The sequence below is a fragment of the Sturnira hondurensis genome, unplaced genomic scaffold (genome assembly GCF_014824575.4).
Source record: "Sturnira hondurensis isolate 20B ecotype Veracruz unplaced genomic scaffold, ASM1482457v3 Scaffold0021632, whole genome shotgun sequence".
Lineage (NCBI taxonomy): Eukaryota > Metazoa > Chordata > Mammalia > Chiroptera > Phyllostomidae > Sturnira > Sturnira hondurensis.
Window position 1 is genome coordinate 4989360 of NW_028094263.1, and position 12566 is coordinate 5001925.

Below are 12566 nucleotides of genomic sequence, written 5' to 3' on the forward strand. Positions count from 1 at the left end.
CCCCAGATTGCCCGCCTTCTGGTGTGGGGGTCCTCCTCCTGGGTGGGGGGGCAGTGGTATCCAGCACACACTACGCCAAGGCCATCCTGTCCAACCTTCGCTATGCTGCTGCTGCTGCTGCTGCTGCTGGTGGTGTCGTCTTCCAGGTCCCTGCACCTGCCCTCTGGCTGCCCTGGAGCCTTTGTAGGACTGACATGCAGGACAATGGGTGTGGGGAGTGTGCATGTATGGCAGGGGGGTGCCTGTGGGCCTGCCTCCTTTTCCACTCCTTACCCCAAGTTTTGTCTCAAACCCTCTTCTTATCTAGTATCCTTCCCCAGTCCCTGGGCCCCTGCAGATCTCCATGCAGCTGCCTGGGGAGGCCCCAGGCTCATGACAGTCCTCGTGAGCAGGATGGACCTCGCAGAAGCCACAGCCTGGGCAGGCGTAAGGGGCCTTGTGTAGCTTCTAAGGAGGCTTACATAAACACTGGCTGGGACGGAGAGGAAGGGGGGGGGTGCGATGGGCTGCCCAGGAAAAAAAGCAACCCCAGCCCTGCCAGCTCAGCCTGCGTGGAGAGAAGAAACAAGGCTCATTTTCCCTCCTCTCATCCCTCTCCCCTGGTCTGCAGCTGTTAGTTGGGCTGGAAAGACTGCGGTATCTTGGGGGAGGGGGGCCGGGGAAGGAGAGAGAGACAAATTTGGGATCTCTCCTCTTCTTTTAAATTGGAGGGGAGGGGGTAAAGCAATTTGCCAAAGAGATTTTCAATGCCACCGGAAGGAGGTCTGCTCATTAGAATGCGCATTTGCACCCTGAAAAAAATCTGTGCTGTTTGCAAAAATGCAGACATGTGTAGAGGCCCAGTAGAGATAAAAAAAAAAAAAAAAAGAAAGAAAGAAAAAAAAAAGCGCTAGCTCTGCAATGCAGGATCTGCGAAGTTTGGTTCCATGAGGAAATGTGGGTCGTGCTCATTTCATTTGCTTGTTCCTGCTAACCTACTGTCCGCCTGACTCCAGCACAGTCTCACATCTCAGTAAGAGGCTCTGCTGCTCAGAAACAGGGTCATGGGCAGGGGGCTGGGGCAGAGGGCTGGAAGTGGGGGTCTGGGGCTAGAGTGCTGAGAGAAGGATTCCACGGGGCTGGGAGGGCCAGGCGGGCGGGAGGGGACACTTCCGTGAGGCGTGGAGGCTGAACTTGTGTTCTGCACCCGTGTTTGTTCTCCAGCTGCACCAGGGTTAGTGTGAACTTCTTCCAGATCTCCACCCCTCTCTCCCCACCCTACCCTCAGCTCCTCCCTATCCCCAGTTGGCAGACTTCCTCCTTCCTGTCCACTAACTTTACAGACCACTGATACAGAAAGAAACCCTGCTTTGTGTCCCTGACCCTGTAAATCCCAGAACTCTTCTTGTCCTAATCCTGGAATGGGTGCTTGCTGCGTCTCTGTGTGGTGTCCTCCTTCCAAAGAGGGGACAAGGCAGCCCTATTGGGGGAGCCAGACTGCAGGAAAACCAAGTCTTGGCTACAGGCTGACATTAGCACATGAGCTCCAGGGCTGGCTGGGGCCATTCTGTGCTCTTGGCTTGGGGAGGCCCTTTGTTCTTTTGGGACCCAGGGCTCTGGGTTGTATAAACGCCTAGGGGCTGCCTGGGAGGAGACTATGCCCGGGGAAACCATGTTTCTTTCCTTGGTGTTTGCTCCCCCCGGTGGCTCAGGAAAGACAAAAGGAGACAGTAGCAGAGCAAAGAGCCAGGAGAGGAGCAGAAGGGCACCCAGTGCCCTTCACTCCTTCCCCATCTTTCCTCCCGTTTCTCTGGCCAGCAGAGGACAGGGCCGAGTGTGTTTGTGCCGGCTCAAGGCTCACGCGGGCTGCCCCGGTCACATGGGCTGGGCATGTGCAGCCTGCTCCATTTCTACCACAACAACTCGCTCATAAACAGCCCGGCTGCTGCTGGCGGTGGCGGCTGAGACATGTGCAAGCGAGGGGGTGGGGCACGTGGCCCTGCCCGAGCCAAGGGAAGGCGCTCGCTCAGCACTGCCTCTCCCCGCCCCTCCCCTCCCCGCACTGGGGCTGCCTCACCACAGGAAATTCCTAGTGCTCCCTTGCTGCTGCAAAACATGTTTTTGGGAAGTGACTTTCAATAAGGATAGAGTTAATGGACTATTTAAAAAGAGATAGAACAGGCAATTAGTCCGAGACCAACTTCTGCTCATCCTTGCCCTTCCTTACATCCCTGTAGTCCTCCGGGTAGAGGGCTGAGCGGGAGTCACCTGTTTCCAAGTCTTACCTGTTACTTCCTCCTAAACTATATAAAGTTGGAACCAGCTAGGCATCCAGGAGAGCATTGGGGTGAGGGGTTGGGGATCCCTGGGTCTAAGACGGTGGTCCCAGGATTAGTAGCAGGGTCAGTGTCACCCGGGAACCTATTACAAATGTAAATTATCGGGCCCCATTGCGTCCGAAACTCAGCAGTGGAGCCCAGCAACCCGGGTCTGAAGGACCTCCGGGAGAACGTGCTGCCCGCTGAGGTCTGAGAATCGTCTGTGCCCTAGCAATCAATCAGCCCCGTAAGAGGACCCAGCTCAAGATTTAAGGAGTCCACCTCCTCCTTTTGTGCTCCTTCCTTTCAAAGTCTGGCCAGAGAGTCACCAGACGCAGTGAGACGCAGTATAAAAAGCATGTATTGAATGCCTGCTGTGTGCAAGGATTTTGGAAATGGGGGCCAATGAGTAGTGAGAAGAGGAACAGCCAAGGTTTGAAAGGGGAAGAAGGGAGGGCACTGGGGGAAGAATCGGGAAGAAAAGACTCGGGTTGTAATTGTTTATCCTTTCTCCGTCTTACCTACTTTTCTTCCTGCCCCGAGACTCCTATTAGAGCAATCGATTGGGGTTTAAATGGTTTTGAAGTTGGAGGCAGAAACTGGTCCCTTGTCTATTTTTGCTAGCCATGGGCATCCCAAGCTAGTTGAGCCATAGGTCCTTGACTCCCTACACACAACTAAAAGAACATCAGCGACATGCACTTGCGCACGCACATGCTCCCTGGGATCTCAGAGGCAGGGGTGGGGAGAGCCCAGAATAGGAATGAGGTCCCAGTGGGTTGGAAGTACCCCCACAAAATGAATTTAACAGATAACAAGCAGGAAAAGTCTTTCCATGGGGGAGGGTGTGGACAATCCTGGCCTATTCCAGCTTCCTGAGATCCAGAGACTGTGACCAGAAGAAACAGAGGGTCTCTGAGACAATCACAAAGGCTCCTGAGAATGAAACCTGAGCCTGGGGAGCGGAGTGACTGGAGAACTGGGGGCTGGGGATCAGAAGGGTTCCCTGACACAAGCAAATAGAACGAGGGTGAACAGGGGTAGAGGGGCGACGTTTGGGAGGGGTTAGAGGAAGCCAGGGATGGGAGCCTGGCTCAGCCTCTCTCCCCTGGCCTCCCCCCCATCACACACAGCCTCCTGGTGGCACAGCTCTCCTTACTGCCTCAAATGTGCCCAGTTGACTAGTGGCCTCTTCATGCTTCATTTTTTTTAGGAATATGCTCTCTTCTGATGGTCATAACGCCCTTTCTTTTGCTTCTTTGCACAGTTTACTCTCTGCCTGAAAGGCTCTGGGCTCAAGGAGCAGACAAGCCTGCAGGCTCAGCTGCAGTGACCTACATCAGCTCTCCCCAGGCCCTGGGTGTGGGGGCTGAGGTTGCAAGATAGGAACTTGGGAATCTGGCACAGGTCTGTCGATGATGACGTCAGGGAGACAGGCTGCAAAAGTGTTATAGACCAGAAAGAGTCGGTCCACCGGGCGCCAGCAGAGCCAGCCGAACACGAAACACCAAGAACTCCAGAGGAGAAATATTGGCTATTTTGTTGATGAATGGTGCCACCCAGCAGAAAGGGGAGCTAATGCTCAAAAAATGGCATGTGGGTGACAGATCATATAGGGCAAACCACAAGACAGCATGGGTTAGGGGTGGTCCTGGCACTGATTGGGGGTGGAGGTGAGGTAAAGGTAATAAATCACTTCTTCAGATCTTAAGGACTGTTCTGACGTCTTTTCCAGTGTCCCTCTGTTCAGTTTCACAGGAAAGCAGCCAGGAGACAGTTCCACCTTAGAGGTCAGGATCTGAAACATAACTTACTTAGGTCAAGATGTTATCTTCAGCCTGCCAGAGGTTCAGACGGTGTGATCCTCGGTCAGGTCTGGGCCACTGTGCCTGGGGGCTGCTGGTTATTCAGTGGAAATGTTAGGTCTGGGGAGGGAAGGTGAGGAGGGAGGGGGAGGGGGGAGGGAGGGAGAGAGAGAGGGAGGATTTCCAGGGTTTAAAACTAATGAATCATGAGGACCCTCAGTTATGAAAGTGGCCAGGAAGGGACGGCGAGGCAGGGGGTGCCACAGGACTGAGTTTTCACCTGGTCACTTGTGGATGATACCAGAAGACTCCCTCCCCCCCAAATGCAAAAGCATTGCTGCACACAACCCCTTGACCAAGTGCCGGAGGTCTCTGACAGGCCTGGTCTCTGTTCATCAGATTTGGGGGTGGTTTCTGCTGCCCCTCGTTCTTGCTGAATCTACCCCAGTCTGCAGCAGCTGGCTGGAAAGTTTCCCTTGGGCCTGATATGGACCAATGAGTTCAGATTTCAGCTGACTTATTTCAGGAAAATGGAGGCTGAGTAGAGGTGGTCAGATGTGCAGAAATGCATTCCCAGGCTGTACTATATAAAGACACATGTACTTCCTTAGACCCATGGGTTCTGAGAAGGATCCGCAAGGAACCCCAGAACCAAATGACCATTTGTAAACACCTTACCTTCGGATCCTGACAGCTGAGCCTCTCCTTCTAGCTACAGACTGTCTGGAACAGGGAAGTCAGGTTCTGAAATAGGGGCTTTTTCTCTCTCTCACAATGAACCACAGTGTTTAGGATGCCCACTGCCTCCAGAGTGTGGATGTTTTGCCCTGGCAAGGAAATCCTATTGTGGGGGTAGGAAATTAGGAGGTGGTGACAGAAAATGATAGATGAGCCTTTTGAGAGAGAGACAGACAGACAAAAACAGACAGACAGAGAGAAAATGAATGAGCTCCAGCTGGTGAGCAAAGGGTGGCACTCCCATCCAAAGGGCTTCCCCTCAGCCAAGCCCCACCCCAAAGCCCAGGAAGTCCACAGCTTGGCAGCGAGCCAGAATGAGAGCATTTCTCAGGACTCCGACAGGCTGGGGGGGGGGGGGGGGCTGGCGGGGGGNGACAGGGGGGGGGGGGGGGGGGGGGATGGTGGTGGTGTTCCCATCGAGAGGATGGGGGAGGGGAAGGAAACGCGCAGGGGAGGAAATGGCCACAGAGAAGAGGGTAAGAAGTAGGGGGCTGATTCTCTGCGCCACGAGTCCTTTTTGAGAGAGTGGAGGCTGGAAGCTTCCCAACGGCCGCAAGAAAGATCTGCCCTTTCAGAGCAGGTGACCCCTAGGTCACCTCTCTGCTCTCAGGGTCATTACTGACGCCCCACACTGTCCTCTACAGATTGCCTCTCTCCCCCTTACTCTGGGGCTGTAGTTGAAGTTGAGCTCGGGAGCCCCCGAGTGGTGAATATCTGGAACTGCAGCTGGGCTGAGGGAGAATCCCATCGGGTCTCCCTCGTTGTCTCTCTACCAGGGCCCCTCCCTTTCCTCCCCAAGGCCCAGGACTCTGGAAATAGCACCTGATAATGGGAGCGCCGACAGATGGCTGAGTTTCAGGAAAGCGAGTGTCTTCCCTAGTCCTTAACGTTCTAGCTTGATTGTTTTTGAGTTGGTTCCCTGGAAAATAGGACACTATTTCCCTATTCGCCCTAGAACTCCTCCCATTTCCTTCTACAAATGTGGAAAATGCCCAGAGGTAGCATGCTTCTTGGCTTCAATGGGGTCCCCCTCCTTGGACCCCAAGATTTTTTGCTCTTGGGCTAGCTACTATTCATGACTTCTTTGATTTTGGAGGGACAAATGGCTCCAGAATGGATCATTCTGGTTTTAAATCCCTGCCCTACCCTTCCTTCTCTGACCACAGCCTGATACACATCTCTCTCCCAGTCAGCCTCTGACCACATACCTTCCATCACCCCAATGCCCTTCCCCGTCTCCTAACTCACATCTCCTGTGGGGAAAAGAAGTGCGGAGGAAAACGGACAAACCCTCGATCAGAATTTTTCCCAAGGAAACCAGTTCCCCCTGTTTTGCTTCACTTGACCTATTTTCCAGCCTTTTCTGGTCAGTCCCCTCTTTCTGCTCATCAAACCTTCCCACTGGACTGATTTTTGCTGTCCTGCCCACTCCCCGTTCCTCCGACCTGATCTCCTGGGGTTCTTCCCATCCAGGGCAAATGTTCCCAATGCTGAGAGGAGACTCTGGTTTGGAAATAATTTATGTCGGCTTCAGGAGTTAAGAGCCCATAGAGGGAGAACTACTTTGTATTGTTGGGGGAAGGGGAGGTAGTGAAGGAGGCAAAAAAAAAAAAAAAGAAAGAAAGAAAGAAAAAAGCAGAACACCCACCCTCAAAGAGGCCATGTTCCAGCTACCCAGCCCCTAACTAAAGAACTCTTAGTTTCTTGTCTGGTATTTGAGGATCTCAGAGAGCTCTACCAACATCATGAAGAACTCGAGGGGAAATGAAGGTAGAGTAGAGGTAACCAACTTTGCAACTAGGGGTTAACACTTTATCCAACTATCCTCCCAAAGTAGTTTTCTCCTCCTCCTCCTCCTCTTCTTCTTCTAATTGATTTTAGAGAAAGGAAGGGTGGGGGTGGAGAGAGACATTGATTTGTTGTCTCTCTTTTTAAAAAGATTTTATTTATTTTTAGAGAGAGGGGAAGGGAAGGAGAAAGAGGGAGAGAAACATCAATATGTGACAGATATCCATCGGTTGCCTCTTGCACACCCCTACATGGGGACCTGGTCTGCATCCCAGGCATATGCCCTGATGGGGAATCAAACCTGAGGCCTTTCAGCTCACAGGCAGGCAGGCACTCAATCCACTGAGCCACACCAGCCAAGGCTGCTGTCCTCCTTATTGATGCATTTATTGGCTGACTCTTGTACCTGCCCTGACTGGGGATGGAACCCATAACCTTGGGAGTATTTGGACAAGCTCTGACCCACTGAGTTTCCCCTCCAGAGCCAAAGTAGTTTTCGTTGATGATATCCCTTCTCTTGAATTTGTCTCATTTTTTTGTCCCATTTTTTGTGTGATCCTTCATGTTATTAACCAGGGAACTATGTGGATATGAAATCATTTTAAGCAGAAGCAACCACATTCCCCTTATTGTACTGCAGCCCTCAATCAAATCTCATCTCCTCCCCAGGCTGCTGCCCTACACTCACCCTGAAGGGGGCACTTTTGTTCAGTCGTTACTTGGTGCCAGCGAAAAAGCCGCCCCAGGAAGGAAACATAACAATTGGTCACGTGTTGGGGGGTGGGGGGGGGTTCTCGCAGGGGTTGCTGGGACAGGGAAGGGAGGTCCACGTGGAGTGGGTGGAGCTCACTGAAAGTTTTGGCGGGGCTGGTAGAGGGAGAAAGATACCCGAATTTGAGTTGGGCTTTTAAAAAATAAAAAAGCAGCAGGGAGAGTATGCCCTGCTCTGGGAGAAGCCTAGCAGAGAAGAATGGGGGCGTGGCACGTGAGCATGCTGTTTGTGATGCCTGAGGGGATGCAGGGCACAGTGTCTGCGAGAAAGAGTACTGGAGAAGGGGCGAGAGCCTCGGAGCCGGAAACCTCTGTGGCTCCTTGCTGGTTCCCCATCCCCCATCCTCCCGAAGAAGGGAAAAGCAGCCTCTCCACCCATGGTCTTATTTCGGTGCCATGTAGGGTTGGGCTGATGCCAGCCACGCAACCCAGTCTTTATTTACCTTTCCAAGAGTCTCAGGAAGCTGCCCAGATGAATCCTCTCTCCCTGGGGAAAAAAGCCGAAACAAGCCTCCTCTTTTTACTACCTAGTTCTGCCCCACTGTTAGCAGGAAAACACATCTTCATACAGTCTCTGAGCCGGAAGGAGCCTTAAAAATGTTCTATTTCGATTTTCTTTGTGGGCTGGAGAGACCAAGACCCAGACAGGTAAAAGGGCTCGCAACATGGTCCTTTCACCCAATAGGCATTCCCGTGAAAGAGGTGATCCCACCGCCCCCAAAGTAGGGAAGGGGTGAAAGCGGCTTTATCTCCATCTGCGCCCTTAGCCAGAGGGCAAAAGGGAATGGTCATTGTGTCATCAGAGATAAAACAGGCTGAAAACTGTCCCGGGGCTTCACTTATGGGCCGAGGCAGTTTCCTGGGCTCCCTCACGGCGAGCAGCTCCACCTTTCCCCTCTTGGCCTGTTGCTCTTGCCTGTCTTGGTTCAGGGATTACCACATCCTGAAACCTAACGGTTTGGAAAATGGGAATTCTCTTCCCTTCCCCGGAGAGCTTCTGGCCCCAGGTTTCAGTCTTTGGTGGATCATCACCTCATCCTGTGCAATAGAGAGCAGGAAAATTAGACTTCCGATCCCCAAATTCCAGCCTTTTGGCTTTAGGGAGAGAAGCATGTTGACTTCGTCTGGAGCAGTGAAATCCTAGACTTTGGATTTCAGACCTGTAAAGTTTCCAGAAAAAAAAAATGCGAGGGACTGATATAAGATTACCAGCTTTTTATTTTGCCAAGGAAGAACATTAAAAAACTACTGGCACTAGCTGCTATTTACTGTCACCATAATCGCACACAAAAAAGTACATTTTAATGCACACAAAGTGGGAAGCACGTAATCTTGGAATAAGTAACAGTTCTAGGCCACCCTGCATGACTGACGGGCACTATGACAGGGGCACTATGTAGTGCCATCCCCCCNGACTTTGGATTTCAGACCTGTAAAGTTTCCAGAAAAAAAAAATGCGAGGGACTGATATAAGATTACCAGCTTTTTATTTTGCCAAGGAAGTACATTAAAAAACTACTGGCACTAGCTGCTATTTACTGTCACCATAATCGCACACAAAAAAAGTACATTTTAATGCACACAAAGTGGGAAGCACGTAATCTTGGAATAAGTAACAGTTCTAGGCCACCCTGCATGACTGACGGGCACTATGACAGGGGCACTATGTAGTGCCATCCCCCCCAGTACCCCCCCCCACATTTTATTGAAGCTTGGCTCCAGTTTGGTATGTTGGCCTCTTGGCCAGCGGTAGGCAAACTGCAGCCTGAGTGCCAAACCGAGCCCGATGCCCGTTTTTGTATGTGGCACAAGCTAAGAATCAGCCCAGAATGTTCAAATAGCTGTAAAATCTAGACTATTTCATGACACATGAAAATTACATGAAACCCACATTTCTGTGTTCCTAAATACAAGTTCATGAAATGGTGGGACTGGGACTGCCGCTTGCTTTCACACCAGAGCCTTTGCTTATAACCACCGAGTCTCCCACCTGTCACTCCCTGCCTCCATTGGGTTGACCAAAAATTTCGTTTAGTTTGTTCTGGACTATGGCTCTAGTAGTGCTTAGTGGCTTTTACCTTCATTCGAAACAATTCTGTTAGATTGTATTATGATAGCTGGCAAATGCACTTGCGTGCATTTTTAAAAAAAATCAAAATTGGTGAATTTTTGTGCAGCCATTTTAGTACTGAAGATGGAAGAAAATCTGCAATATTTTCAGCGTATTATGGTTTATTATTTCAAGAAAGGTAAAAACAAACAAACACAAACAACATTTGTGTAGTGTATGGAGGTGTTCTGATTATCTGAACATTTTGAAAGTGGTTTGTGCCCTGGCTGGTGTGACTCAGTGGGTTGAGTGCAGGCCAGCAAACCAAAAGGTTGCCAGTTTGACTCTCAACACATGCCTGGGTAGTGGGTTAGGTCCCTGTTTGGGGGCATGCGAGAGGCAAGCAATGGACATCTCTTGCACCGTTTCTCTGTCTCCCTCCCTTCCCCTCTCTCTAAAAATAATTTTTTAATAAAGTGGTTTGCGAAGTTTCTTGGTTCTATTGACATTTGGGCCAAATAATTCTCTGCTGTGGGGCTGTCTTATGGCTTGGAAGGTGTTTAGCAGCGCCCTTGGCCTCTACCCACTAGAAGCCAATAGTGGGAGATAGCTGACATACTCAAAATATCCAAATCAATAAAGTTATTGGTGAAAATGAAGTATGTTTTTTATTTCACAGGAAAAACTAAATAGACTTTTTGGTCAACCCAATATGATCGTCACTCTCAACCAAGGTAAAGGTCAAGGGTAGATGCTTTCTCCTTAATATTAACAGCTCATTTACTCGTTTACTGAATATTAAGTGCCTACTCTGTGCCAAGTATGGTTCTAAGTGCTGAGGATACAGCAGTGAACGAAACATGAAGCTTAACATTCTAGTGGGACAGGACAATAAACAAGGTAAATTACATGTTAGATGTTAATAGTACTATGAATTAAAATAAAGTGGGTGTCCTCTCCCTCCTGGGGAGCATACCCACTCCTCTCCCTTCTCCTTTCTTCTTTCCCAACAGGCCCGCACCTCCTAAACTTTTAAGGGACCTCACTTGGGAACAATGAGCGGTGACAGCTGGTCCTGGGCTAATCCTGGAACATGTCTCTAAAGCTCCCTTTTCTGTAATGTTTCTAGAGAGGCAAAGTAGCCCCACCTAGGCTCTCTCCTCTGGCTTATTCCATCCTAGGCTTCCTTGTTTCACTGTCCCCAGTTTTAATGTCCTCTCAGAATCAAAAGTAAAATAAAGCAGAAAGAGATTTTGGAAGGGGGTTGTGAGTTTACATAGGGTAACTGGAGAAGATCTGATGAAAACATACTCAGAATGAGAGAGGAAGGCACCTGGATGGATATCTTAAGTGATCTGGGTGGCAGGAACAGCCAAGTGAAAGGATCTAAGCAGACGTAGAACAGGTGTTTGAAACAGCTAAGAGGGGTGGGGAGTGTGGGGTGGAGAGGAAAGCAGTAGGAGTGGAAGTTAATGAGTAGTACCAGGGGGCCAGGTCTTATGTAGGCCATAATAATGATTTTTTAAAAAATAATAAATAAAATAAGTTAAAGATGTTATTTATTTATTTTCAGAGAGAGAAGGGATAAAGAGAGGGAGAGAAATATCAGTGCACAGTTGCCCTCTGCACATCCCCCACCGGGAACCTGGCCTACAGTCCAGACATGTGCCCTGACCAGGAATCGAACCTGCGACCCTTCGGTTCACAGGCTGGTGCTCAATCCACTGAGCCACACCAGCAAAGGCCCATAATAGTGATTTTATTTTCACTCCTGGTAAGATGGGAAACCATGAATTTACAGTGGAGAAAAAACATGATCTCACTCAAGATCACTATGGCTGCTATGTTGAGAACAGATTTAAGTAGAGGAAGGCAAAGATTGAAACAAAGAAATTAATTAATTACAAGGTAACTGCAATAAGAAAACATGAGATATGGGTATGGCTTAGACTAAGGTGGTGGAGTTGTTGTGATGGTATGGGATTCTGGATATATATTTTGAAGAATGGACATAAGGTGAGATGGAGAGGAAGGCTGAAGAAAAAGCAGGATTTGGGTGGGAGAAATTCAAGAGTGTGATTTTAGATGTAAGTTTGAAATGCCTATCATGCACCCGAGTGGATATGTCTCCTAGGTAGTTGGATATACAATTTATTATTTTATTTATTTATTTTTAGGGAGAGGGGAAAGGGGGAAGAGAGGGAATCATCATGTGTGGTTGTCCGTTATGCGCCCGCTACTGGGGACCTGACCCACAACCCGGGCATGTGCCCCGACTGGGAATCCAGTCCAGCAACCCACTGGGTCACCTGCAGCACTCAATGCACTGAGCCACACCAGCTGGGGTTGGATATACAATTTTGGAGTTAGGAAGAAGATACACATTTGAGAGTTGTCAGGGCAAATGGTGTTTAAAGTCTTGACAATGGAAGCAATCACATGAGATCACCTCCCACCACATCCCCGGTATCCCTAACCCTAATATCCCTAATACTTCCCGTGCACACCTGAGGCCACAGAATCTGGTGGGAGAGGACTGGCGCTCTCTTGGCAAAACACTCACACCCATGTTTCCATTTGTTTCAGTTTCCAGTGCTTCGTGCTTTGGGCCCACAAGGCAAAGACTTAGGTTTTTTTTTTTTTTTAAGATTTTATTTATTTATTTACTTTTAGAGGGGAAGGGGAGGGGGGGAAGGGGAGAGGGAGAGAAACATCAATGTATGGTTGCCTTTTGTGCGTCCCCTTCTGGAAGCTGTCCTGCAGGGAACCGGCCTGCAACCCAGGCCATGTGCCCCTGACTGGGAATTGAACCGCGATCCTCTGGTTCGCAGGCCCGGCCTCAATCCACTGAACTACACCAGCCAGGGCCTGGCTAAGACTTAGTTTTAATTAGAGGTTTCACATTAGGCCAAGAAAGTTAGTTATCTTCATTTCCATAAGGATTAAAAACATACATCTATATGCTTCAGCAGAAAAGAAAAACAACCAACTTAAAACTGTTTCCGGGAGGAATTCTGGGGGGATTTACTGGCTAAAGTTGCCTGGAAATGAGACATACACATACACAATGAATGCAGAGATAGGAAGAAGTGCTCAGCATAGCAGAATATCCTAAAG